Genomic DNA, 24,511 nt, shown 5'->3' with positions numbered 1-24,511 from the left:
TCCAAGCGGAGTCTCCCTTTTTTCCAAAAATTGGGCCCCACACACACCCACCCTTTCAGTGGCAGCAGTTGTGCCCCAGTTGTACACTTCACAGCTAGATTTCCATCAAGCACATTCAAAAATACGCCATAATTAACCGTCCCCAGGATGAGACCGGGGTAGGTAGCAAAGTCTTTCCTGATCCCAGCTCTGTTCATCTTGGATCATTTATAAAAAACACAGCAAGCAAGGGTTACTCCAAGCGGAGTCTCCCTTTTTTCCAAAAATTGGGCCCCACACACACCCACCCATTCAGTGGCAGCACTTGTGCCCCAGTTATACACTTCACAGCTAGATTTGCATCAAGCACATTCAAAAATACGCCATAATTAACCGTCCCCAGGATGACTCCGGGGTAGGTAGCAAAGTCTTTGCTGAACCATGACTTGTTCATCTTGGCTTCTTTTAAAAAACACAGCAAGCAAGGGTTACTCCAAGCGGAGTCTCCCTTTTTTTCCAAAAATTGGGCCCCACACAGACACTTTATCAGTAGCAGCACTTGTGCCCTAGTTGCAAACAGGATGTTTTGATTTGCATCACGCACATTCCAAATCCACAAGCATTTACTCTCCCCAGGATGATACAAGGGTAGTATATTCCTTCTGGATCCATGACTTGTTCATTTTTATGAACGTCAGTCTGTCCACATTGTCACTGGACAGACGCGTGCGCTTATCTGTCAGCACACACCCAGCAGCACTAAAACACGTTCAGAGACAACGCTGGCAGCTGGACACGACAAAATCTCCAAGGCGTAACTGGAGAGCTCTGGCCATTTTTCTAGATTTGAAGCCCAAAAGGAGCAAGGCTCCATTTGCAAAGTCATGGCATCGATGTTCATTTGGAGATACTCCTGTATCATCCTCTCCAGCCGTTGACTATGCGTCAGACTTGTTGTCTCTGGTGGCCTTGCAAAGGAGGGTCTAAAAAAATTATGAAAAGATTCCATAAAATTGCTGTTACCAGCACCAGATACGGTCCTACTGGTACGGGTAGACTGTTGAAGATGACGAGACCATCCCATGTTTGTCAAGTTACAACTGGGAGAATCACTCCCTGCACCTGCACGGTTGTTTGGTGGAAAAGCCGAGCTAAGATCGAGTAACAGCTTTTGCTGATACTCCTGCATACGTGCGTCCCTTTCTATGGCTGTAATTATGTCACAAAATTTGGACTTGTACCGGGGATCTAATAGTGTGGCAATCCAGTAATCATTATCACTTCTAATTTTGACAATACGAGGGTCATGTTGGAGGTAGTGCAACAAGAAGGCACTCATGTGTCTTGCGCAGCCATGCGGACCAAGTCCACGCTGTGTTTGTGGCATAGAGGTGCTACCCGTTCTTTCTTCCTCTGACATCTCCCCCCAACCTCTTTCAACAGAAATTTGACCAAGGTCTCCCTCATCCGCTGAGTCTTCCATGTCCATGGACAGTTCGTCCTCCATTTCTTCATGTTCTCCTGCACCTTCCTCAACATTTCGCCTGCTACCATGCGCCCTTGTTGATCCCTGTCCCCCATGGTCCCATGTCTGCCGCATTGGTGATGATGAACGTCTGGACCTTGGTGATGTTGTTGTGTCTTGCGCATATGAATCCTCCTGTAGTTCATCCCCTTCCTGTTGTCCCACCCCCTGACTCCGAATAGTGTTTAGCGTGTGTTCCAGCATGTAAATGACTGGAATCGTCATGCTGATAATGGCATTGTCAGCGCTAAACATATTCGTCGCCATGTCGAAACTGTGCAGAAGGGTGCATAGGTCCTTGATCTGAGACCACTCCATCAGGGTGATCTTCCCCACCTCTGCATCTCGTTGGCCCAGGCTATACGTCATGACTTATTGCACCAGGGCTCGGCGGTGCTGCCACAGTCGCTGTAACATGTGGAGAGTTGAATTCCAGCGTGTCGCCACATCGCATTTCAGGCGATGAACCGGCAGGCCGAAAGACTTCTGGAGCGATGCAAGTCGCTCAGCTGCGGCGCTTGAACGGCGGAAGTGAGCAGACAGTTTTCGTGCCCTGTTCAGAAGGCCATCTAGGCCGGGATAGTGTGTTAAAAATTGCTGGACGACAAGGTTCAACACGTGAGCCATACAAGGTACGTGTGTCACCTTGCCCAGGCGAAGGGCCGCACCCAGGTTTGCAGCATTGCCGCACACGGCCTTACCAGGCTGCAGGTTGAGTGGAGACAACCATTTATGAAACTCGGACCGCAGAGCTGACCACAACTCTTCAATTGTGTGACTCTTATTCCCAAGACATGTCAAGCTAAAGACCGTCTGATGCCGTTGCGCTCTGCTGCCAGCATAGTAATGAGGGGTGCGTGATTCCTTCTGCGCAGTGAGAACGCTGGTGGCCTGACCAGGCATGCTTGGGGCGGAGGTGGAGGACCCAGATGAGGTGGAGGAGGCAGAAGCAGTGGCGGAACTTGGACAGACAGAGGATTGACACACAAGTCGTGGGGACGGCAAGACTTGTGCAGCAGACCCTTCACCATCTATCACCATAGTTACCCAGTGCCCAGTCAGCGACATGTAATGTCCCTGTCCATGCTTACTGGTCCAAGTATCGGTGGTGAAATGCACCCGTTCACACACAGAGTTTCTCAAGGAAGCGGTGATGTTGTGTGCAACATGCTGGTGTAGAGCAGGCACACCTTTCTTAGAGAAGTAGTGGCGACTAGGCATCTGGTACTGGGGCACAGCGACAGACATAAGGTCTCTAAAATCCTGTGTGTCCACTAGGCGGAAAGGCAGCATTTCGGTAGCCAAGAGCTTACAGAGGGATAGAGTCAACCCCCTAGCTTTGTCATGGGTCGCAGGAAGTGGCCTTTTATTTGACCACATCTGAGGGACAGAGATCTGGCTGCTGTGTGTAGACGGTGTTGAGTAGGGTGTCCCTGGAAAAATGCAGGTTTGTGAGGAAAGTGCAGGCGGAGACATGATGTTGCCTTCATCCAACGTTGGTGCTATCGATGTCTGAGAGAGCTGTACACACTCACTTGTTTCCCCTTCCAAACCAACTGACGACCTACCAAGCAAACTGCCTGTTGCGGTTACAGTGGTGGAAGTTGTGCGTGGAAAAACAGGTGTGACAGCTGTCCCCACAGTCCTAGAAGATGAAGAGCGCGCGGATGCACTGGAAGGGGCAGGCGGTGGATGGTTCGCTCCGCTAGGCCACATTGCAGCACGGTGAGCTTCCCACCGGGACATATGATATTTATTCATGTGACGATTCATGGAAGAAGTTGTCAAACTGCTGAGGTTTTGACCTCTACTAATAGAACCATGACAAATTTTACAGATCACATAATTTGGGCGATCTTTTGCTATGTCAAAAAAGGACCAGGCTAGGCAAGGCTTAGAGGGTATGCGACCTGTTGATCCACTCCGACTAGTGCTCAGAGGCAGAGTGGTGGCTGAGGATGCAGTTGTAGACGTGCTACCAGTACTCCGACTGTGTCCAGGAAGGCGCAAGGTAACTTCGTCATCAGTTGCATCCTCCTCCACCACCTCTGTTGACCTCCTCGAGTGCCTGACTGTGGGTTGACAGTAGGTGGGATCTACAACTTCATCATCAATTGTTGTGTTTGCACTCCCCTCCCCCTCAGACCGAGCCTCTTCTTGCCCTGACCGAATATTTAAGTTGTCATCCCAATCGGGTATCTGTTTCTCATCTTCATCAGTATGTTCCTCATTGTCTATAACCACAGGTGTTACAGTTTGTGACAAAGGGTCAACATTATGCTCAGAAACTTGGTCCTCACGGCCTGAATCAGAGTCACAAAGGTTCTGGGCATCACTGCAGACCATTTCCTGTTCTGTACTCACTGTAGCTTGGGAGCAGACCTCTGATTCCCAGGCTATAGTGTGACTGAACAGCTCTGCAGACTCAGCCATCTCAGTTCCACCATACTGTGCAGGGCTGATGGAGACTTCAGAGCTGGGAGAAAGCAAGTTTGATTGGGATGACAACTCAGAGGACTGGTGTTTTTTGGATGCGGTACTTGAAGTGGCTGAGAGGGCACTTGTTGGACCACTTGAGATCCATTCAAGCATTTTCCTTTTTTGGCCATCATCTACCTTTGTTCCTGTTGTTCGTGTCAGTAAAAAAGGGAGCACATCGGATTGTCCACGGTAAGTAGTAGACATCTTACTTTTGCTGGTACATGGTCTATCTTCAGCAGATGATAATGGAGCTTTGCCACCTTCCCCACGGACAAAACCTTTTTTTCCTTTTCCACCACGCCTCTTCCCCTTTCCACCAGCATCTGTCATTGTGCCACTCATGTTGATTGCGACAAGATTGTGCACTGAAAATGTGGTAGTAAAAATTGAGAGGTGGTGTAGATTGCAGCGGTGGTCTAGCTTTATTAACAGCAGAATAATAAAGAATAAATATCCCTGACAATGCAACTACGGCCCTTAAACTGGCAGCATAAATTGCTAGTATAATGGATTAGTAAATATCAGTTTGAGTGTGCAATGCAGGCAGACGTGCTGCAAATATCTTTGCACTAGTGGGACTATACAAATGTCCAATAGCCATATTTAGGATGCCACTAGGTACACTCAGTGTTTGCTAGTATAATGGCTTAGTTATAATGAGTTTGAGTGTGCAATGCAGGCAGACATGCTGCAAATATCTTTGCACTAGTGGGACTATACAAAAATCCAATAGCCACGTTTAGGATGCCACTAGGTACACTCAGTGGTTGCTAGTATAATGGCTTAGTAACAATAAGTTTGAGTGTGCAATGCAGGCAGACGTGCTGCAAATATCTTTGCACTAGTGGGACTATACAGAAGTCCAATAGCCACGTTTAGGATGCCACTAGGTACACTCAGTGTTTGCTAGTATAATGGCTTAGTTATAAGGAGTTTGAGTGTGTAATGCAGGCAGACGTGCTGCAAATATATTTGCACTAGTGGGACTATACAGAAGTCCAATAGCCACGTTTAGGATGCCACTAGGTACACTCAGTGTTTGCTAGTATAATGGCTTAGTTATAATGAGTTTGAGTGTGCAATGCATGCAGACGTGCTGCAAATATCTTTGCACTAGTGGGACTATACAAAAGTCCAATAGCCACGTTTAGGATGCCACTAGGTACACTCAGTGTTTGCTAGTATAATGGCTTAGTTATAAGGAGTTTGAGTGTGCAATGCAGGCAGACGTGCTGCAAATATCTTTGCACTAGTGGGACTATACAAAAGTCCAATAGCCACGTTTAGGATGCCACTAGGTACACTCAGTGTTTGCTAGTATAATGGCTTAGTTATAATGAGTTTGAGTGTGCAATGCAGGCAGACATGCTGCAAATATCTTTGCACTAGTGGGACTATACAAAAGTCCAATAGCCACGTTTAGGATGCCACTAGGTACACTCAGTGTTTGCTAGTATAATGGCTTAGTAACAATAAGTTTGAGTGTGCAATGCAGGCAGACGTGCTGCAAATATCTTTGCACTAGTGGGACTATACAGAAGTCCAATAGCCACGTTTAGGATGCCACTAGGTACACTCAGTGTTTGCTAGTATAATGGCTTAGTTATAAGGAGTTTGAGTGTGCAATGCAGGCAGACGTGCTGCAAATATATTTGCACTAGTGGGACTATACAGAAGTCCAATAGCCACGTTTAGGATGCCACTAGGTACACTCAGTGTTTGCTAGTATAATGGCTTAGTTATAATGAGTTTGAGTGTGCAATGCATGCAGACGTGCTGCAAATATCTTTGCATTAGTGGGACTATACAGAAGTCCAATAGCCACGTTTAGGATGCCACTAGGTACACTCAGTGTTTGCTAGTATAATGGTTTAGTTATAAGGAGTTTGAGTGTGCAATCCAGGCAGACGTGCTGCAAATATTTTTGCACTAGTGGGACTATACAAAAGTCCAATAGCCACGTTTAGGATGCCACTAGGTACACTCAGTGTTTGCTAGTATAATGGCTTAGTTATAAGGAGTTTGAGTGTGCAAGGCAGGCAGACGTGCTGCAAATACCTTTGCACTAGTGGGACTATACAAAAGTCCAATAGCCACGTTTAGGATGCCACTAGGTACACTCAGTGTTTGCTAGTATAATGGCTTAGTTACAATAAGTTTGAGTGTGCAATGCAGGCAGAGGTGCTGCAAATATCTGTGCACTAGTGGGACTATACAGAAGTCCAATAGCCACATTTAGGATGACACTAGGTACACTCAGTGTTTGCTAGTATAATGGCTTAGTTATAATGAGTTTGAGTGTGCAATGCAGGCAGACGTGCTGAAAATATCTTTGCACTAGTGGGACTATACAAAAGTCCAATAGCCACGTTTAGGATGCCACTAGGTACACTCAGTGTTTGCTAGTATAATGGCTTAGTTATAAGGAGTTTGAGTGTGCAATGCAGGCAGACGTGCTGCAAATATCTTTGCACTAGTGGGACTATACAGAAGTCCAATAGCCACGTTTAGGATGCCACTAGGTACACTCAGTGTTTGCTAGTATAATGGCTTAGTTATAAGGAGTTTGAGTGTGCAATGCAGGCAGACGTGCTGCAAATATATTTGCACTAGTGGGACTATACAGAAGTCCAATAGCCACGTTTAGGATGCCACTAGGTACACTCAGTGTTTGCTAGTATAATGGCTTAGTTATAATGAGTTTGAGTGTGCAATGCATGCAGACGTGCTGCAAATATCTTTGCATTAGTGGGACTATACAGAAGTCCAATAGCCACGTTTAGGATGCCACTAGGTACACTCAGTGTTTGCTAGTATAATGGTTTAGTTATAAGGAGTTTGAGTGTGCAATCCAGGCAGACGTGCTGCAAATATTTTTGCACTAGTGGGACTATACAAAAGTCCAATAGCCACGTTTAGGATGCCACTAGGTACACTCAGTGTTTGCTAGTATAATGGCTTAGTTATAAGGAGTTTGAGTGTGCAATGCAGGCAGACGTGCTGCAAATATCTTTGCACTAGTGGGACTATACAAAAGTCCAATAGCCACGTTTAGGATGCCACTAGGTACACTCAGTGTTTGCTAGTATAATGGCTTAGTTATAAGGAGTTTGAGTGTGCAATGCAGGCAGACGTGCTGCAAATATCTTTGCACTAGTGGGACTATACAGAAGTCCAATAGCCACGTTTAGGATGCCACTAGGTACACTCAGTGTTTGCTAGTATAATGGCTTAGGTATAATGAGTTTGAGTGTGCAATGCATGCAGACGTGCTGCAAATATCTTTGCACTAGTGGGACTATTCAAAAGTCCAATAGCCCCGTTTAGGATGCCACTAGGTACACTCAGTGTTTGCTAGTATAATGGCTTAGTTATAAGGAGTTTGAGTGTGCAATGCAGGCAGACGTGCTGCAAATATCTTTGCACTAGTGGGACTATACAAAAGTCCAATAGCCACGTTTAGGATGCCACTAGGTACACTCAGTGTTTGCTAGTATAATTGCTTAGTTATAAGGAGTTTGAGTGTGCAATGCAGGCAGACGTGCTGCAAATATCTTTGCACTAGTGGGACTATACAAAAGTCCAATAGCCACGTTTAGGATGCCACTAGGTACACTCAGTGTTTGCTAGTATAATGGCTTAGTTATAAGGAGTTTGAGTGTGCAATGCAGGCAGACGTGCTGCAAATATCTTTGCACTAGTGGGACTATACAAAAGTCCAATTGCCACGTTTAGGATGCCACTAGGTACACTCAGTGTTTGCTAGTATAATGGCTTAGTTATTATGAGTTTGAGTGTGCAATGCAGGCAGACGTGCTGCAAATATCTTTGCACTAGTGGGACTATACAAAAGTCCAATAGCCACGTTTAGGATGCCACTAGGTACACTCAGTGTTTGCTAGTATAATGGCTTAGTTATAATGAGTTGGAGTGTGCAGAGGACAGGAGGGTACAGTGCCAGGATTGTGGGGCTCTGGGTAGAGGAATGGAAGCCTTCCCTTTCTATTTCCTCCTAATGGGGAAATGCAGCGAGGAAATCCCTGACCTTAGCTACACAGACGCTGTCATCTTGTGTAGCTGTTAAACTCTGTTTTCAGGACCTGTCACCTATGGCTCTGACCCTGCCGGTACGAGCCCTAAAAGGACTGATAGAAAGTGCTCTCACTAAGGCCGGTTTCACACATCCGGCTTTTCGCCGGTTTGCCTGATCCGGCGCTCTCCCGTACAGACAATACAGTACAGTGACAGCACTGTAACTTCCGGGTCACATGCGCCGGTCACATGACGGCACGTGACCGGCGCTTGTTGCGCTGTCACTGTACTGTAGTCACTGTATGGGAGAGCGCCGGATCCGGCAAACCGGCAAAAAGCCGGATGTGTGAATCCGGCCTAAGCTGTCCAGCGCTGTGTATGGAGCGCATACAGCAGTATCGGCGATAGGACAAAGGACGGAGCTGCGCCAGTGATGTCTGACACCAAGGACGCAGAAGAGATAATGGCGTCCGGTCGGGCAGATACTCGTTTTTATAATGCAGGGACATGTGACATGGACATCCTATCACACATGCCGTTGCTTCTCTGGCTAAAAGTCCACTTAGCTGTGTGTGTGTCTGGGATTGGCTGCCATAATGGCCCTCCCCACTAGACGCGCGCGCTTAGGGAAGGAAGACAAGGAAAAAAAAAAAAAAAATGTCGATCGCCATTATACAAACAGCAGTGATCTGAAGGCGCTGTTCCCGCACACTATACACTGAAATTTCATAATAGTGTGAGTCACAGAGTGACTTACACTATTACAGCGGAAAGCCAGCTAGGAATTAGCTGTTTTTTTGCTGCTAGAACCGTTCTCGAACGTTTCTAGAACTATCGAGCTTTTGCAAAAAGCTCGAGTTATAGTTCGATCTAGAACAGGCCCCAAAATCACTCGAGCCTAGAACTGGAGAACCTCGAACCGCGAACCGCGCTCAACTCTACTCATAATGGCTCTTAACCAAGAAGTCACGCAAATTTCTGGACCTTCGTGCAACCATAAGAGGACGGGATGGACGGGATGGCAGAACTATTAACTATTTAATATTGGATCCATCATGAGAACGTTCCAATGTTTATATAAAATGGATTTTACTTCACCCCATTGTGAATTAAAGGTTGTAATAAACCTAATAACCTAAGAATTTTTAGACATTATGATTAATGTCTCTAGTGAAGGAGAAATAATAACCAATATGTATCGTAAACCTACATCCACAAACACCTTCCTCCATGCATCTTCGTCTCACCCAGCATCCACTATAAGAGATATACCGGTGGGCCAGTTCTTGAGAGCTAGGAGAATTTGCTCTGAAGAGGGATCTTTTGTCAATCAGTCCAGAGATTTAGCGGAGAGGTTTGAGGAGAGAGGTTATAGCCGTCGTAACATCAAAGAAAGTTTTCGTAAGGCGGCAAAAACAAATAGGAATGATTTACTGTTTGGTGCCAAGTCAGTTTCAAAAGGAGATAGTCAGATTAGGTTTATTACGACCTTTAATTCACAATGGGGTGAAGTAAAATCCATTTTATATAAACATTGGAACGTTCTCATGATGGATCCAATATTAAAGAAAGTTCTGCCATCCCGTCCTCTTATGGTTGCGTGAAGGTCCAGAAATTTGCATGACTTCTTGGTTAAGAGCCGTTATGAGTCTCCATCTTTGAATAATAATCGCACCAAAAATTCAATTCAGGGCTTTTTTCCGTGTGGCATGTGTAAAGCCTGCAGGAACATGAAAAAAGCCAAGACCTTTTGTAACCACGATGGATCAAGGAATTTTGAGATCCGGAATTTACTGAACTGCACGTCTAAGGGCGTGATTTATCATGCCCAGTGTACTTGCAATAAAGTATACATAGGATTAACCACACGCGAATTGAAAGTACGGGTGCGTGAGCACATTCGAGATATCGAGAATGCCAGAGAAGTTGAGGACATGACATTATTAAAAACACTGGCTAGGCATTTTAAGATATACCATGCATGTAAATCAAATGAAATCACATTTAAGGGCATTGATCAGGTCTCTTTAGGGCCGAGAGGAGGAGATTTAGCTAAAATTTTAGCGCAAACAGAGAGCCGGTGGATATTTAGATTAGGCACCCTCTCACCTCAAGGTCTAAATGAAAATTTGGGTTTTGGTTCTTTTTTGTAGGCATTTCTTGCTTATGGTATCTATGTTTGAGGTCTCTTTTATGGGTGGGGATGTCTGTCTTGATATATGTATGCAGATTTTAATTGATTTTATTCTTATCCTTTAGACTTTCACGTTGGATTTAGTTTTTTGTGGGGTAGATCTGGAAGAAAGCAAGATTCGCAAGATTCGCCAGCATGGGTCCAATTTTGGATATTGGAGAAAAATTGATTGGAAAAAAGAAAAATTATAGTTGATTGTAGTTCGTATTGTCAATGGATTTGTTTTTCCATGTACATGTGTGATTTTACAAGGGTAGATTTATGGGGATAGCACTATCACATGTATACCTAGGTAGGGTATCACTAATTATGCGTGGGATTATTGTCAAGTGTAATGATACGGGTCCTTTTTCGGACTCATATTAATATTAGGTAATTTTATGTAAATATATATGTTTCACATGGGTAATTATCTAATTTATTTTAAATGAATATATTTACAGTTATGTGTGTATATATGTATATGTATATATATTTATGAAAGAGGTAAGAATCCCGGTGCACCACCTACTCCGCGTGTTACTACACGTTCAGCTACTTGAGCCCTGCTGAGCCATGGAGGAGATCATGGTGCAGACTTGCTGAAGACCAAGATAAATCCAAAGGAAAAAGAAAGTCGCACTCCAGATGATCACCATATCACTCCATCTTTATTGCAGGGGAAACAAAGCCAAACTGGACCCGGGGAAGCTAAGTTCTAGCGAAACGGCACGCCGTCGTCCGGCGTTGTATGGCTTGTCTCACCCTCCCCACCGCTTGTACCCTCATGTTTCCCCTGCAATAAAGACGGAGTGATATGGTGATCATCTGGAGTGCGACTTTCTTTCTCCTTTGGGTATATATATTTATTATCAGTCACATTATTTATTTATATATAATATATTTTTTATGTGGTAGATCTTATACAGTATGTTTGGTATATGATTTTTTTATAATAAATATTATAGTTTACACTGGTTTGGAGATATATGTACATGTACATGGGAGAAAACTTACAATATGGTATTTATAATGTAATATAATTTTTGATGTTGTATATTTATTTGTGATGTATTTTGTATGTATTTTTATTAATGTATCCATTTTGGTGACATGAATATAGGCAAAACCATTATGCATATAATGTAGCACAAATGAGTCTTTATAGTATTCCTATTATTGTATACACCTGTCTTTTTTTAATAATTAATGTTTGCCAGCGATTTCTATCTTACATAATATGGTCTCAGTAGGGATTCCTGTGGAGATTTGAGATGTGTAGCAGGATCCTATTTTTTATAGTTTCTTTGAAAATATTTGTGCATAAGTTTGGAGTAATGGGCTAACCTCTATATGAGGTATAATTTCTGCTATGTTCTTTGCAAGCGGTTGTGCGCATGCGCGAGTCACGGACCTCCGAACTTCCAGTCGCGCGTACATGGAGACGCAGCTTGCGGTTCAAGCTTGCGTTCCACACGCGCGGCTTGGTAAGTTCCGGTAGGAGGGGCTGATGATTCGTTCCTGCAGCCAAGACCTACCCCTTGCAACGAGCAATAGAAATGGACAGGTGTATCTATTTATCCTGTTCCAACGTGACTATATAAAGACAGCCTTTCCCCCATTAAGACACGCCCCCGGAAGAAGCTAGGGCGAAACGGCGTTGGGGTGGAGGGACCGTTCACTCAGATCCTGGATTAGTACTATACTTTCAGGTAATTACTGTTTATTGCCATCTAGGTTGCTGATTATTTGTATAGCATGTTAATACCTAGCCATTAGGAGTTCTATGGTCATGGCACAATCAGCATTGGTTTATATGGTGTCTGTATAGGCAGTTACCAGCAGCACCTGTCCAAGTGTTTTTGCCCAGAAAAGCTATAGTAGGACATTTTGCTTTGGATAATTTGAGCCTCCTGGCTATCAATGATAGTGACATCTGAGTATAAATCGGTCCCTTGCAGGATATCTCTGTTTTTTAATGTTTATTAATGTTTTTTAACTCAATGTAATAAAATTTAATTTTTTAACATGAACCACTGTTGTGTTTCCTGATTTATACATATAGGTCTAAAAGTTATTAATTTGTAGATTTTTTTGGGATGGATTTGGAAATTAACATTGTCAATAGGATCTGAAAAGTTTATTCCTTAAATGTGGAGTTTTTCCTTCTTTGGTGATTTTGTTGTAATCTTATTCAGCTGTTTTGTGCACATCACTTTCACGTATTTATATGGGATTAGTGTTTCATTTTTGTTAAACATGGTTTCAGAAAGGTCGCTTTTCTATGACCGAAATGCGTCAGTGTATTGTACACTGAATGTAACTTTATGGATTGAAATAAAACAAGAAAAAGAATATAAAGAAATTCTGCGAGTGTCGATCCTCTTTGTAGTAATTTTGTGGAGTTCATCCCATGATCATGAGCATTGCAACAAAGAGAGTGCCTACCTGCTCTGGAAGTGGACCATATGAGATTCATAAGGTCAAAGGAACTGCCAAAGGAGCTCAGAGACAGAATTGTGGCAAGGCACAAATCTGGCCAAGGGTACAAAAGAATTTCTGCAGTACTCAAAGTCCCTAAGAGCACAGTGGCCTCCATAATCCTTAAATGGAAGAAGTTTAGGACCACCAGAACTCTTCCTTGATCTTGGCTGTCCAGCTAAACTGAGCAATCATGGGAGAAGAGCCTTGGTGAGAGCGGTAAAGAAGAACCCCAAGATCCCTGTGGCTGAGCTCCAGAGATGCAGTAGGGAAATGGGAGAAAGTTTCACAAATTCAACTATAACTGCAGCCCTCCACCAGTTGGGCCTTTATAGCAGAGTTGCCGACGGAAACCTCTCCTCAGTGCAAGACATATAAAAGCCTGCACAGAGTTTGCAAAAAAACACATAAAGGACTCCCAGACTATGAGAAATAAGATTCTCTGGTCGGATGAGATGAAGATAGAACTTTTTTGTGATAATTCTAAGTGGAATGTTTGGAGAAAACCAGGTACCTCATTACAGTGAAACATGATGGTGTCTGTGACAACACAGATTTTTTCAATGTGTGTTGTGGGTTAAAATTTCTTACATTAGCCAGACGTATTGTTCTCCTATGTGTTAACTAATGCTTGCTAACCTATTGTTTCTGCCAGACCCCTCTGAGTGTCTATTGTAATATAGTTGTGTATTGCTAATCTAATGTAAATTACCTCAGTGGCTATTGTCTAGTCTTGGGATTGGAGACTACATGTAAATATCCTCAGTCTTTCTATCCACATCATTTAAATGAACATTATCCATGCAGCTTGAAATTCATCCAATAAGAGAAGCAACTTTGTACAACCAATCCAATAAGGGCACAGTTTATCCTATGGGAAGGCTATGGCTATAAAAGGGGACTTCTCAGAGTCACCAGTTGTTGATGGATGTTGCATGATCCAGTCTAAGCTCTTAGGAGCTGTCTAGGGTATCAGGACCAAGATGCTTTGTGGACTCGGTCTAGGGACTTTGGCTCTGACTAGAGGATCACTTGGCTACATGGCTTCAATCTAGGGACTCCGATTCCGATTAGAGACCGTACCACAGTCTAGGGATTTCAACTCCGGCTGCCAGGATTATATCACATCATCATACCAGAGACTACTTAAGGAAGAAACCCAGGTTGGGACAATTTGTTCACCTGGCTACAGACATTGAAGACCTGAGCCAGCTTTCTACATCTGGCGTTATTCCATTCTCGGTGGGTGCCATTATCACTACGGCAGCGTCACACGCACTTACCTGGTCGGCGGCATAGCTGTGACTGCCGAACAATCCCTCCCTCAAGGTGGAGGTGCATTCGGCGTCACCGCGACGTCACCGCGACGTCACTAAGCGGCCGGCCAATCAAAGCTGAGGGGCGGAGATGAGCGGGACGAACATCCCGCCCACCTCCTTCCTTCTTCATTGCGGGCGGGACGCAGGTAAGGTGAGGTTCCTCGCTCCTGTGGTGTCACACACAGCGATGTGTGCTGCCGCAGGAATGAGGAACAACATCTATAAACAACCATTAACAATTTTTGGTTTTAAGACGACCTTTCCATGGTGAACGATTTTCACCACTTTGGAGGACGTTTAAGGTCGCTGGTAAGTGTCACACGCTGCGATACCGTTAATGACGCCGGATGTGCGTCACTTACGACATGACCCTGACGATAAAACATTAACGATATCGTAGCGTGTAAAGCCCCCTTAAGCCTTAAGCAGAGAGTAGTAGGGTAAATCACATTACTCCTCAGGGTAATTTTAGACCTTGGTATATCCCCCATACTGGTGGTCAGAGAGAAGTGGCTGTGATTCTTAAGAGTATGACTTTACAGTCGAATGGTGTTACCTCTGTTGCGGGTCCTTTGGGGAGTTTGCCAGTTTCCAAACGCAACCGTGGAAATAAACGTCCAGGTCCTGACCTGTATGTGAATAATCTCATATGGGTGTCCACTAGTAACATCATGTGAAAGCGTGTATCCGGGGTTTAGGGCTCTAGGAGACTGGGTCCGTAATCATGTTGCATACATTAAAAACACTACGGTCGATGGCTGGAGCTGCCCCAGGACTTAAGTTTTTTTTCATCACAATATTTTTAGAGCTATTATTTTTCATTTTTCTGCCGACAGTCATGAAAGGGCATCATTTGTTTTGCGGGATGAGTTGAAGATTTCAATAGCACCGTTTTGGGGTGCATAACATTTTAGATCACCTTAAATTCCAATTCTGGGACAACAGAAAGAGAATGTGGGAAGTCAAGCTGATGAGGATGTTCAGGTCTTGAACAAAAGGACTCACTTAGATTTATGACTAGTGAGTAGAGATGAGCCACCCCCCTGGAGTTCGAATTCGGTTCGTCGAATGGTGCCCCGTTCGATGAGCCATTCGACGAGCCGTGGTGCCAGGAATTACATGTAGGCACTGAAACTACACCCACACATCACAAAGAGGGGGTATACAGGGTAATATAGGAGTATAGGCAGGTTTTCAGCAAACACCCGCTAGATTTCGGGAGGATTAAAGGGGTTCAACACCATATCCCCACGGGCATACATCCACCCATCAAAGAAAGGTATAGGCCAATCCCACCAGCACACTATCAATGCGCTAAGGACATGTTGAGGAACATGAAGGAGGCAGGGGTCATCTGGGATAGTTGTAGTCCCTGGGCAGCTCCATTGGTGCTGGTGAAGAAGAAGGATGGCACCATGAGAATGTGTGTGGATTACCAGAAGATCAATCAAATAACGCATAAGGATGCCTATCTTCTTCCCCGTATTGAAGAGTCGCTGGCTGCGCTGAAAACTGCTAACTATTTCTCTACCCTCAACCTTACCAGTGGATACTGGCAGGTGGCGGTTGCACCAGAAGATCGAGAGAAGACTGCATTTGCCCCCATGGGACTCTGCGAGTTCAACAGCATGCCGTTTGGGCTGTGCAATGCCCCTGGGACCTTCCAATGGCTTATGGAGTGCTGCCTGGGACATCTTAAATTCGAAACTGTCTGACTGTACCTGGACGATGTAATCGTGTATTCCCAGACGTACGAAGCTCACCTGGAGCACCTGGTGGAGGTGTTTGCGTCCCTTGCTAAGTACGGGATGAAGCTGAAACCCTCCAAGTGCCATCTGCTGAAGTCTAAGGTGCAGTACCTGGGACACGTGGTGAGCGCAGACCCTGAGAAGGTTACCGCTATCCAGGACTGGCCGCGGCCGGCCACAGTGAGGGAGGTGAGGCAGTTCCTGGGCCTGGTGGGCTATTACCGCTGCTTCATCAAGGAGTACACGAAGATGGCTGCACCAATGCAAGTCCTCCTCGTGGGACAGACCAAGGGTGGTAGGGCCCCCGGACCCCCGATTGTGAGGGAAGAGAAGTACGAGGAGTCCTTTCACCAGCTGAAGTCAGCCTTGACAAGGGAAGAAATCCTGACGTATCCCGACTATGGCCTCCCGTTCATCCTTTATATCGATGCCAGCAATGTGGGCCTGGGGGCAGTCTTGTTCCAGGTCCAGAACGGGAAGGAGAAAGTGATCGCCTACGCCAGCAGAAAACTCCGGCCCACGGAAAGAAACCCCGAGAATTACAGCTCCTTCAAGCTTGAATTCCTAGCCCTGGTGTGGGCAATCACTGAAAGGTTTAGGCATTACCTAGCGGCGGCGAAATTCACTGCCTACACGGACAATAATCCGTTGACCCATCTGGATACGGCCAAGCTAGGTGCACTGGAACAGCAGTGGGTGGCTCGGCTCCCCAACTATGACTTCACTATTAAATACAGAGCCGGCAGCAAGAACACCAACGCGGACTCGTTATCCCGGATGCCCCACCTACCTGATGGTAGGTCGGAAGATGACGACCTCGAGGAAATCGAGTTGCCCGCGTTCCACCAGCAACCAGCCAAAAACTTTGTGTCAATCAGCAACAAGTGGACCTGGACCCGCTGCACCCATCCATGGGTGGCAAGAAGCCCAGGACCAGGCGCCTGCCGTCCAGTTGGTTAAGATCATGATCGCACGGGGCTTCTCCAAAACGGATCCCTCAGCTCCCTCTGAAGCCCAGCGGCTGGGGAAAGAAAGAACCTGGCTATACCTACATCAAGGAAAGCTGTATCGGGAGCTGATCAACCCGAAAACTCATGAGAAGGTTCGCCAGCTGGTGGTTCCTCAGGCCAGCATACCCAAATTCTTACAGGGATACCATGATGGCGTTGGGCACTTCGGGTGGAAGAAGCTGGAGATGTTGCTGAGAGAGCGGTTCTGTTGGAGTGGGATGCGGGAATCTGTGGAGGCCTGGTGTCGAGAGTGTGGTCCCTGTACACTGAGAAGGAGGGATGAAGTCAGCCAGAGAGCCCCCCCTACAGCCGATCGTACCCATCAACCGCTGGAATTGGTCGCCTTGGACCACGTCAAGCTCGCACCCAGTCGAAATGGGTATACCTATGCCCTAACCATCGTAGACCACTACTCGCGGTTCATGGTGGTTGTTCCAGTCAAAAACCTGACAGGCCGTACCGCAGCTAGAGCATTCCAGGCCTACTTCTGTCGACCGCATGGGTACCCGGAGAGAGTGCTCACGGATCGGGGTCTAGCCTTCGAAGCAGAGGTGTTCCATGAGTTTTGCCAGTTGTATAGGTGCAAGAAAATCAGGACCACACCATACCATGCCCAAACCAATGGGATGTGTGAAAAGATGAATCACTTGGTCCTGGGTCTCCTCAAAACACTACCATTGGAAGAATGAAACCTGTGGCCAGAGAAAATGCCCAACCTGGTAGACATGTACAACAACATTCCCTGTAGTTCTACCAAGTGTAAACCCGCGTATCTGATGAGAGCCCGACCGGGCCGGCTGCCGGTGGACCTAGAAATGGGCCTGGACGCTCCAGAGGCTCTTCCCTCCACTGCAAACTGGGATACCAAGCGGCAGGCGCAGTACCGACGGATTCAGGAATATGTGGAAAAGAATCTGCGTCAGAGCCGAGAAAAACAGGAGCAGCGCTTCAACAGACGGGCTCCAGCTGTCCCCTTTGAGCCTGGGGATATAGTGCTGAAGAGGAAGAGGAGAACTCATAAGCTTGATGATCAGTGGGAAAGAACCCCGTATGTCATACAGCCCACTGGATGGGAGAACGAGAAGACTTATCTGATTAGTCGTGACCAGGGGAGAACAACGGCTACGGTTTCCAGGGACCACCTGAAGAGATGCCCACACCTCTTACGATTGGCAAATGAAGTTCCAGTCCCCATACCAAACGGGGAGAAGAAAGAGGTTATCCACACAGTGATGGGTGACTTCCCAGTAGACTGGCCTATGCAGAACGGCGCGGTGATTATTCCGGTGATAATGTTCCCACAACCCGTGGAAGAAGTGGAATTGAAATAACCTCCAGTGAACCGCTTGAACCAGTGCCCAGGGATGCACCTATACCAAGCCCCCATAGGTCTCCACCTGCCATACCTGACAGACGGGAAGAGGAACCAGTTGTCTCCTCTGTCCAAGTGCCCCCCAATGACGACATTGTGCCCAGAAGGTCCACACGTCCCAAAACAGGTAAGTCCCGTGTGAGGGGTCCTAACGATGTTGTGCGCCACGGGCAGCGATTTGCCTGTGATGCACAAATGACAGGGCGGGTATGCTCGCAAGCGATATCGCTAGCGATATCGCTGTGTGTAACGGGGCCTTAAGTCTAAGGGACCTGGACTGGTGTGCTGTAAAAAGGTGGTAGTAAGGGCTAGGGGCTGCAAAAGAAAGGAAAATGGGGATTGAAGCAGTACAGTTATACTTGCTTAATCTACAACCACCTGTCACACAGTTTCCTGGTCCAATCAATAAATTCGTGAATATGCACTGCTTCCCCCACCCACCCTCTTTAACAGTAGACAAATGAAGGTATAGTAGCAAGTCCATCCGTAGGTTAGATAAAATGTTCTTCTTTATTTAACGTCCATTAAAACACAAAGCCAATGTAATTCAGAGCTAATAAAATCAACTTACTCTCTAACGCATTTCTAGCAAACTGCCCTTAGTCATAGTATATTAACTAATCTAAAAAAAGCTGTATTTAGACATTGAAGAACTAATCAGAGTAAATTACACAGATGACCAATCACAATACACCGCAAAAAAAAGCAGCATGATAGCTCCTTCGAGACTCGCTAAGTATAACTGTACTGCTTTTGTAAGGGCCCAGGGACAGAGGACCTCAAATGGTCTATTTGTCACAGTTGCTGTTCTGGCACAAGGGTGCAGGGGCCATGTTCCCTGGGTGGTCTACAAGGCCCTCATGTTCCCTGCTATCCACCCCCACATAGTATCCACAGCTGATGGACAGTCCACAGACACGGTCTCGGGGATAACAGTTGCTTTAATACAGCAGGAACAAAGGAAAGCAAGACAGAATATACTGTATGTTTCACAGTCTTTTGTGGGTAGGCCACGGCAAATACAGCTTGGAGTTGAATGCTGAAGTGCAATTAGGGTTCTGGAGCTTTAAGAGCACGATTTGTTTCAGATTTAATACTGGTATGCCTTTAGAAGCAGGTTCAGAGTCTCTTGAGCTTAGAGGGTAGATATGATAATAAGATTGTGCAGACCTGGATTCCTGGGGTTGATTTCACTGCTAGTTCAGACACGTGCAGTACTTGTAAGCAAATTTAGAAAGGTGCCCAGCGTGCTACAGGGACCGGATGGCTGGTGCATGGACAATAGCATGCAAGCCACTAATATTGCAGTGGGGCGGGAGACCCTCAAACTTCCCCAATCTGCATGCAGTAGGTCTGGTATATACTCAGTATGCCCTACTGTCTGAAGAGATGCACAATGTATATCTGGCCAGTGAGGATTCAGGATAGGAAGCCTTCAGTATATTAGCTGTAAAAGTCAGGAAATGATGAAATTCTAGGCCTCAGGCCTAGTAGGAGTCTTGTGGTGAAAACTCCACATAATGTCTGCCCTCAGAGGAGACTCAGCCAGAACCGGAACATTCCAGTTCTTTCCAGACAGAGGCTGGAGAATAGCTCCACCTATTGAGCCATGTGATCAAGAACTGTCCAATAGGATAACACCCAATGCACACTTCAAATTCTTACAGTTTTCACCAGTAGATGGTGCTAGAACACAGCAAATAAGAAATGCTTTAATTATAATATATAACATAATATTACATATAAGTGAATGTACTTAAAGAAACAGACACAATCTGGACTGGGCCACTACACTTTAATCCCCATTTTGTTGTTTTTTTTCTAATTTATTTCTATCCTGGCTATAGAACAGATAGAAGTGAATCTTCTAGATGTACCCAGGTAGGGGTATGTTGTTTAGTGTCAAGCATAATTGGGCAACTTTTTCTGCTATGTAATAGTGGGCAAAGTTGGGTAGGGAAATTCCATCTACCCTCCTATTCATAAACAGAGTACTGTATCTTGTGAATTTCTAAGTCTTTTGTTATTTCATATGAACATTGTTCCACTTAAACAAGGTATTTTTATTGGAAGTAAGATTGATTCCTAGATTGGTGATGTAGTGGTGTGGCGCCCCTGACCTGGTCAGGCACCACTGAGTACTGCACTCATGCTGGGGTCAGTACAACACAGGTAATCCCAGAGGCTGATTAGGGTGTGAACTTACACAAACACTGGTAACAGGGAGTGTGCAGAGGCAGTGAGTCAGTGAGAGGAAGTGGAGGTGTAGAGTTGCGTCTGCAGGGCAGAGCAGAGTGGAGCAGGGCCCTTCCAGACACTGCACCAGTTCGTGGCTGCTGGCGGGGGAGAAGGGCTACCCTGGGGTGCCGCCCGAAAACCACCTAGGCAGCAGCAAGAGGTGGTGAGTAAGGGGACTACTCGGTAGACCCAGCCCGCACGAGGAACAGGTCCCCAGAGAAGGGGCCCATTCAGTTGGCCTGCCAAACGTGCAGGTGAGGGCACTTTAATGCGCCTCACCAAACCACACAGAGTCCGCAGCTACAGCAGAAACGAGGGGGCCAATAAGGAGGACAGAGCCTGGAGCCGTCCTACCTTGGTCCACGCTGCCCGCAAACGGGCCAGAAGGGGAGAACGGCAGAAGCGACTTCCCTGGGTGACTCCAGCTACACTTCAAGCAGGAGTCACCTCAAAGCAAGAAGGGCTAGGAAGACGAGTCAGCAGTCACCCCAACGTCAGCCAAAGGGATACCTGGTTCCTCCTGGTCTACCATAGCATTGCCCGGGTTAACTCACCTCTGCCACCTGAAAGTGAGTAAAAACCCTAAAAGACTTTCCTGTTTGGTGTGTGAGTTCTTCTGCGACCTGTGGTACTACACACTTACACTGGTCCCTGGGGCCAGCCTCACTCTCGGGAGGCTAAAACACCTGACTGCATCTAACATCAGCCCCAGGTGTCCCCTAAACTGCAGTGGCGGTCACCCCCTGACCGCAAATACCGAGAGTGGCGTCACGAATCCCCCATTGAAGTTAACCTACCTGTGAATAGAAGATTACCCAACCCGTGGAGACCCTGCGGTGACCTGCACCTGAAGGTAATTTAGGGCTCCACAGTGGTCTTTCTGTTGGAAATTAAAATTATGCAGGAATGAATCCTGGTCTTTGAGGGGAGTGTTGATAAGCAGGGCCTCTGACTTTTCAACATTGACCTTTTAGACTTCATACGTCTTCATACCTTTTAAGACATATTAAGAGGTTAGGCAGAGAAATATGTGGATTAGTCAGTGTTAGAAGTAGGTCATCAGCAAATAGGCTGACTTTATAATTGTTGGTACCTATTTTTTGGCCCATAATATCTGGGTGTTGTCTTATTGCTTGTGCCAATGGTTTCATGACCATAGCAAAGAGGGCTGGGGAAAGTAGGCAGCCTTGCCTGGTACCTCTGCTGATATGTATTGTATAGGTTCCGGGGAAGTAGTTGGGAGTTTCAAATATGCTATTGGATTGTTATATAAAAGATTGAGAGTCATTATGAGCTGGTGTGAAAAACCCATTTTGTGGAGTACTTGAAAAAGATATAACCAGAGGACGGTGTCAAATGCCTTCTCTATATCGAGGACTGCAAACTTTATCCTTATTTCATTTTCAGACCCCATAATATGTAGTTTCTGAATGTCTTAAGGCCGCTTTACATGCTATGACATCGCTAAAGCGATGTCGTTGGGGTCACGGAATTTGTGATGCACATCCGGCCGCGTTAGCAATGTCATTGCATGTGACACCTATGAACGATTTTGAATTGTCGCAAAAACGCTAATCGGTGACATGCCCCCCTATTCCCAATTATCGTTGCTGCTGCAGGTATGATGTTGTTCATCGTTCCTGCGGCAGCACACATCGCTATGTGTGACATCGCAGGAACGAGGAACCTCACCTTACCTGCAGCCGCCGGCAATGCGGAAGGAAGGAGGTGGGCGGGATGTCCGTCCCGCTCATCTCTTCCCCTCCGCATTGATTGGGTGGCCGCTTAGTGACGTTGCTGTGACGCCGTACGAACCGCCCCCTTAGAAAGGAGGCGGTTCACCGGTCACAGCGACATCGCTAGGTAGGTAAGTAGTGTGACGGGTCAGCGCGATTTTGTGCGCCACGGGCAGCGATTTGCCCGTGACACACAAACGATGGGGCCGGGTACGCACACTAGCGATATCGGTAACTATATCAGAGCGTGTAAAGCGGCCTTAAATCATCACTATGCCAGTAGATGAATTCCCAGAAGGGCGTCATTTTCAAAATGGCATCACTTGAGGGGATTTCTGTTATTCTGGCACTTAGGGGCTTTGCAAATGGAGTCCGCTATCTATTCTAGGAAAATCTGTGCTCCAAAAATTAAATGGCGCTCCTTTCCTCCCAAGCCCTGCGGTGCAGGCAAACAGTACTGTACAGTCACATGTGGCATATTGCCATATGTGTAACACATTACTGCAGCATGTAAAGCGGCCTTTACCCAGTAATTTTGGCTCAATGTAAATATTTAAGCTGCTGAGGTTTCCATTTTCTAATATATCAGCACAGCTTCTATCCTGCAGTTATTTTCTATTCATGTGCCTTGCATTTTTAGAGACTATTTTCTCTACTACTTTATCTTCTTTCAATGATGTGAAAACTTGTGTACAACCCTCTCTCTGCTGCTATCTGTAACACTGAGAGAAGAGAAGAGGAAACTGCATTGTCCGAACTGGGATCAGATGTTTGATGGATTTGCAGCATTTAAAATATTCATCTGGATAATGGACTTACTGTCATTCTGCAGCAGCAAACAATTTAATGAAAACTTTTTTTGACAAGTTGCCTAACTTTACATTTAGGTTGCAAATGATCCATTAAAAAAAACATTTGTGCAAAGTGTATACAGGTTTAAAATTTTGCAATAATAGTCATTTAAGATGATCCCTTTTCTTATAAATTTGGGTTTGGGATAAATTGTATTTTTAATTCATGTTATATGTAAAAAATTGCAGGGTTGATGACAAAGAAAATTTAAAGCTATCTCCTAATGCTAATAAGGCAGGTAAAATAAAGACATGAGCTTAAGGCCCGTTTCACACGTCAGTGAAAAACACAGACGTTTTTCACTGGCGTGTAAAACACGCACATGTCCCTGCGTGTGCCGTGAATCACGGCACACGTGGGTTGTCTAAGTGCAATCCGGGCTCCGTTCTCCGTGGCCCGTGATTGCACTTAGAAATCAACTCACCTGCGCCCGCTCCCGCTCTCCGTGGTGCTGAATCCTCCCGCGGTGCAGCATCCGGCCGGCGCTGACCCCTGCAGCAGCTGCTTCCGGGTCGGCTGTGTCGTGCATCATTAATATGCGCGACAGTAATCAGCCGGCTTAGAAGCAGCAGGCTGCACGGGCTGCAGAGAGCGCGGCTGTAGCCGGGTGAGTAAAAATGTTTATTATTTTAAATGCACGTTTTTTTCTGGCACGTGTTTCACGGACCACACCACTGCATGGTCCGTGGAACATCAGTGATTCCAGAAAAAAATGGACATGTCTCCGTGCGGCAATCACGCACACGCGGGTACGCCGCACGGAGACACGTGCAGGGAAAAATCACTGACGTGTGAGCAGACCCATTCATTATAATGGGTCTGCGTATGTCAGTGATTCTGGTACGTTTAAAAAAAAGCACAAACGTACCAGAATCACTGACGTGTGAAAGGGGCCTTAGGCAGCTGGCATGTCATTGACTCTTCTATGAAAGGGAAGTAGAATCACAGTTTAGATGCCCCTTCAGGGAGGAAGGAGACACACTCTAGCACCACCTTTTGGAAGTAGCAATCCTAAAAGTGAAAAGTGGCCCTTTAATGAGCCTTTTCATATGACTTAGGATTTATGCCAGATCAGAACCTCAATTTAAAGATTCGGTGTTTCGAGGTGATTGCCCCACGTCAGTGCAAAGTATGAGATCTGATCTGGCTATATGAGAAGCTATAGTGGGGTCCAAGGGGAAAACTTTTCTCCTTGTGGAGACTGACAAACTAATCTGGCTGTCAGTGAGGGGTCTTATAGCTGTAATGCAGAGGAGCATTGCAGCTATAAGGGCACAAACACATCAGTGGTATTCTGCCGCACTGCCGAATCCGGCATAAGGGCAGTACAGTACAATACAGTTCACAGACAGTGCGGCAAGCCCAGTCACATGCTGTCACATGCTCTGGTCACATGACCGCATGTGCCTGGAGCTTGCCAGTGAACTTTAATGTACTGTACTGTCATTGTGCCGGATCTGCGAGTGCGGGAGGAAAACGCTGATGTGAAACCAGCGTAAGACTGCTCACCGACAGCCAGATTGGTTTGTCAGTCTCCGCAATTTGGCTGTCAGTGAGGAGTCATA

The 24,511-nt window shown here is 46.0% G+C and overlaps 1 protein-coding gene across 2 annotated transcripts in view; it reads left to right on the top strand.

Annotated features, from left to right (window-relative positions):
• Positions 1-24,511, top strand: part of LOC142296415 (G-protein coupled receptor family C group 6 member A-like) — a 234,915-nt gene that overhangs the window by 10,671 nt on the left and 199,733 nt on the right. The gene's annotated exons all lie outside the window — the stretch shown is intronic.

This window comes from Anomaloglossus baeobatrachus, chromosome 3 (genome assembly GCF_048569485.1).
Source record: "Anomaloglossus baeobatrachus isolate aAnoBae1 chromosome 3, aAnoBae1.hap1, whole genome shotgun sequence".
Classification (NCBI taxonomy): Eukaryota; Metazoa; Chordata; class Amphibia; order Anura; family Aromobatidae; genus Anomaloglossus; species Anomaloglossus baeobatrachus.
Note: the sequence above shows the minus strand (reverse complement) of the source record. Positions and strands in the feature narration are given on the sequence as shown.